The 5559-nt window shown below is 38.6% G+C and overlaps 1 pseudogene; it reads right to left on the bottom strand.

Annotated features, from left to right (window-relative positions):
- Positions 1-3426: 3426 nt before the first annotated feature.
- Positions 3427-4979, bottom strand: LOC118628640 (annotated as a pseudogene).
- Positions 4980-5559: the final 580 nt, after the last annotated feature.

Genomic DNA, 5559 nt, shown 5'->3' with positions numbered 1-5559 from the left:
TCCAAGGTTTTTGTCCTGAACAAATGGGAGAATGAAACTGCCATTCACTGGGATAAGTAATTCTCTCTATCTGCAATCTGTCCTGTAGCGCATACGTTCCAGAAAAGTTAATCCAACTTTATATCACTAGTTACATGGAGTTCAGTTTGAAATGAATAATTCACAAACAGTAAATTGATGCAAACTTGGAAACAGGTAGGGTATGGGGATTAGTGCATTAAATAGGTACATTATTTATTTTTAGCATGTTTTATGTGCAGCTGAAACTTGTGAAATGCAGATCAAACATCTAGTACTATCTCTTGTTCATAATAGCATAATTAATTTCGGCATTTCTCGGAGTGGATTCCCACGGATGCCAGTAAGTATCACAGCCGCAGCAGCACAGCAGGGATGTGATTCCACAACTTGGAATCCCGGCTGCATAGTCCTCAGAGCCTGACTATATTCATACGCTTCGTAAACTCAAAAGAGGGACATTTTATGTGACATTTCCCATAGACATTTAGGTACAGAACAGTGTATAAGACAAAAATTCCTGGAAAGTCTTTGACAATAACGATCTAGTTGATAGTAACAAAAGAGAAATCATAAAATGCTTAGGGAACAAAATGGCGCAAAACCAACAATGAGGCTAATTGTTATTGTGACTTTCTCCCGATTCACAGATGAATAGTTTAAAAAGTCTTAAAACCTCTGCACTTGAATCCTATATTAAACAATTTGCATTTATTACTAAGATTAAAGTTAAACAGTTTGGGCACTTTGCTGTGAAAGAAGGAAATGTGTTTTCTTTCATCACAGGGGTTCAGAACAGGAACATCTTTGTGAACTGTGGTGGGAAATGTAAATTTCCTGGAAGAGTCTGTTTCGGAGATGAAGTAGAGCCCGCACCTGTTAGGAACGGTGTTAAGCTGAAGGAAATGAAAAACATCATTTAGCATCATTTTAGTAACTTAAACAGTAGGGGATGGTCTTTCTTGTATGGCAGGAAGTCTGAATGGAAGGTATTAGTATCTGATAAGCTCTCCGTGCTGATGTTAAGAGCCCAGGTTCTTTTTTTTACATCCCATCATCAGTTACTTAACCAAGATGAACACCTATACCTTCTGATTCTAAGTTCTTTAGACCATAATATCTCTGTTTCATGGTGTGAGAGGGTTGCTTAGCTCACAGGTTTAGGAAGTCATAAACCATTTTGCATAGAAAATAAAATATGAACAAATAAAATAAAAAATATAAGCACATAGTGTTTGAAAAAAAGTTTATTCCTTCCTAGTGATTACATCACTAGAGAGTGTGGCGAGGTGCGAACCGTTTTTCGGAAGTCTTTGTTCCCATTATCTTCAGGATTTGACTTGGGGAATATGTATTCTTTGATGCCAGAAAGACCAGATTTCAAGTTCTAAATCTTCAACTTGTAATCTGTTTTCCTTGGGTTAATTCAGACCTTTGAGACTGTTTCTTCATGTCTAAACTAGGGATATTATCTGTATTTTAAGGGTAATCTGAGGATTCATTTTTGTATCCACATATCTCTAGAAATTATGTTGACTATCTGGACAGACACCGCTATACAGTGTCTAATTGTTTTTTTGTTGGTAACAAAAACATAGGGCTGGCCGATTGTTTTGTGTGTGTTTTTGTTTTTGTTTTCCAAAATGGGACATCAGTATTTTTTGCGTCGCATGTTCTTCCAGGACAAGCTGTACAGTCTGTATTGCTTTTCTTTAAAACTTGTCAGGACATTTTGACTGTCTTAATAAATAAAATACAGTGGCAGCAATGTGGCATGACCTCTAAGCCTAGGCCATAAACGTGAGTCTGCTTCTCCACGGCACTTGATCTCTTGGGACACTCACCCTGGAACTCAGCTATCAATATCAGGAAACTCAGACCACAGTGAGAGGCCACCTGCCCGTGTTCCAGTTACGGCCATAGCCGACACCAGAGTAACTGTCAGGCATGTCTGTGAAGTAACATTCAGATAATTCTAGTTCCCGGCCTTTGAGACACGCCAACTGTGGCCGAGTGCATTTAGGGACAAGCTACGCTCACTGAGCCATGCCCAAGTTGCTGCTTCATAAACACACGTATATTGCTGTTGTTTTACACCACTAAGTTTTACAATGGTGTGTCATATAACAGCAGATAACCTGGTCACATAAGGAATCGATATTGTTCACCTCCCCCTTTTTTGCAGATGATAGACATGATCATCAGAGGGGTGCTTAATCTCCAAGGAAGAGACAAATGAAGCAAGATCTCAGTCCAGATTTGTCTGACTTCACAGTGCATTAATGTCTCAACTTGAAAGCTTGTCTTTTTGTTCAAATTTAATCATTAATTCCCTAAGTAAGGGACTATGTCCTTAAATACAGTATTGAGTTGTGATTGTCTTAGTTTTTGCTGTCTTTTTTTTCCATTTTTTTATTTATTATTTTGTTTTTGTTACAGATGTTTCTCATTTTCCCCCCAATGACACCCTCCTCTCCTTCCCCCCACCCCGCACCATCCCCAGCTTTGTTGTCTATGTTCATTGGTCATGCATACATGCATGTAAGTTCTGTGGTTTATGTCTTCCCCCACTAACTCCCCTTTCCTCTGAGGCTTGTCAGTCTGTACCCCTATGTTCATAGCAGCACTATTTACAATAGCTAAGATCTGGAAATAGCTCAAGTGTCCATCAGTATATGAATGGATAAAAAAGCAGTGGTACATATACACAATGGAGTACTATGCAGCTGTAAGAAAGAAAGATCTCTTATCCTTTGAGATGGCATGGAAGGACCTGGAGAGTACTATGCTCAGTTTTCACTGTCTTACTTTTATTCATTGAACACCATCGATGTCTAATATCAGAGAGTTTGAAACATACCTGAAGGAATGACAACTTTCCCACAGATAAATTCAGTTTTATTTTAAAACATACTAATAACTTGAGATTTAGTCGGAGTTACTTTCTTTCTTTCTTTAAAAACTGGAAGTTTATTTAAACAATAAGATGTTTGACCAAAAGGGCACATTATCTACTATTCATTTCTTTTAGAGTAATTCATTCCAACTTAAAGACAGATGGCACTACCTGTAACAGCTACTTACATAAAAGTTATAAAATTGTCTGTGATTTACAATAATAAATGAAAACATTAAAATTCTCCAATTGAAAGAGGTATGCAAGAACAAAATAACTTGCTGGAATATAAAGCTTAGAGCTGACTGAGCAGCCACCAATGGAGAAGGGGGGTATTTTCACAGAACCAGTATTCTTCCTCATCCCATCTCCACTGATATCAGACAAAACATACCATTGGCTATTCTGTTTTTAAAAATGCAAATGACTATATTCACACATCAGTTACTTTATGTACAATAAGAGAATGGGGAGGGGAAAATGAAAGAATGGAGAAAATTATACTGTTGTAGTCAGTGTGGTGGAACCACAGTGTCGTTTTCTAAGTGAGACTGTCTTCTTGGTCTGGGTGAAGAGTTCTGGAGCGAAGTAGAGGGTTGGTTCCCTTTTGAGTAGGCACCTGCTGTCTGCTGCTGGAACACATCAGTGAGTCCTCATCCTCCAGGTCCAACAGTGCAGCCGTGTCTGTTTTCATTGACTGGCTGCCCCTCAGATCAGAATTTAATCTGCTTCAGGGACAAACCCTGTCATTCACAGCAAGCTTTCATTCCTTCACTAAGTGGTGTGTGCTTCTTAATCTTAAAATGCACCCCAGAACCATCCTGCCTGGCCACCTTCAAGTTAATACGATCATTTTTCTCAGTCTTGACTCCTTCCTTGGGTTTTTGTCCGCTGTGGAGTGTCAGTTTTCTTAGCTGCCACTATTCACAAGCGGGGTGCCAGGTCCGCACCCAGTAGGCACACAAGCAGTACCAGTAGCAGCGAAAGAAGCAGTCAGAGCAGCTGAGCTAGATTGTTTTTCTTATTCTGGTGTTTAGGCAAATATATATATTTTAAATAATATATACATGTGGTTACATAGATCCATATTTCTATTAAGTGTAAGAAAACTAAAAACTATAATTTTCTTTTTAAATTGTTTCTCTTGAGTGAGCATGCATAATTTTTACAGTTCTCCTTAGGTATAATCAAAGCAGCTGAAATTATTCTTCCCCATTTCATCCAACTATCCATGGGTGGAACCTGACTTTTTATTTTGAAAGTATCTCTGAGACAAAGTATCTTTACGACACAATGCTAGATCTGAGAGATAGAATGCAATATAATGGGATCTAATCACCATAACTTGAGGGGAAGAAAATCTCAGAGAAGAAAGCATCTTGTTCCAATCATTTTGACTCGTATTTGTAGTATGTTATCGTGAGCTTTTGCCTGGTGTCAGGGAGCCTCACAGAATTATCTCCAATCTTCATTGAAGAACCAGCAGTTGGATGATTTTACCCCTTTTATGGGTGTACAAGGGAGCTCAGAATATCTAACTTACTTGCTATTAATCAATTAGTAAATGGAAGAATCAGATGCATAATCATATTTCATCATTTTACACAACTAAGGATATGAAGCAGAAATGCTGTGCAAATCCAACTCCATTTCTCAGCACCTCCACCTTTGTGGTTGTGAGCAACAAATATTCTCTTCTTATCTGTCCAGTTACCAAAACACTGCACTTAGCAATTAAAGAGTTTAAATACAGCAAGTTTATATTCTGTACATCTATTTAATGCTCAGTTTGACGTGGAAACTGAGGTACACTTCCAGCTCGTTATAAAACATATTTTGCTAGGTTATTTTGACACTACACAGAGCATCAAGCACCTATATACTCATGAAACAGGAAATATATCGACTCTCCAGGAGGACAATTCACTAAGCTAAGTGGAGGCTGAGAGTTGTGGAAGCTGAAAAACAAATCCACCTGTCCAGTCTTTACATGAAATGCGGTACGCTGCTGCAGGCCATCTATTCTCAATGCAGGACTACCCTGGACGCCGCAAGGGAACCCCATCTCCTCTTGCTCTTGTTGATGTGGCCCCACTGGGCTGGGCAGTGTTCAGAACCGAGGTAAACACAATTTAATACAGCTGATTTTAAAAAATTGCTCACTAAGGGTAAATGTTGAGGTACTAGAAAATCCAATTCAGTGTTCTCCAAAATGCCTAAAGCTACACTCATGATGCTCTCCAGAGATGCATTTTTTAATATTTCTTCCAAGACTCACCAAAGTCAACAGAGAAAATACCTTCGGAAAATACGTACATGCATATATACAACAGCTTATTGACTCTAAACTAAATATACCAATATAAAGGGCTGTTCTCCCTAGAAAATTCATTTTATACATAAGGAAAAGGAACATTCACAGAAGAAAGAAGTGAATTTCTCATGTGAAGCCCTTGTTGGCCACATATTTCCAAAGAATAAAGAGGCATTTTCTCTCATCCCCCTAGGCTATTTCCCAGCCAAGCCCATTGGACTTACCTCCATTCATTTATTTAACATACATATTACACACCCTACCTGCCTAGTTCTGGGATCTAGGCACAGAATGAGTCTAGGGAAATAAACAAAGCTCTGAGTCCTAACTT

Source organism: Molossus molossus, unplaced genomic scaffold, assembly GCF_014108415.1.
Source record: "Molossus molossus isolate mMolMol1 unplaced genomic scaffold, mMolMol1.p scaffold_m16_p_13, whole genome shotgun sequence".
In the NCBI taxonomy this organism is placed as follows: Eukaryota; Metazoa; Chordata; class Mammalia; order Chiroptera; family Molossidae; genus Molossus; species Molossus molossus.
Note: the sequence above shows the minus strand (reverse complement) of the source record. Positions and strands in the feature narration are given on the sequence as shown.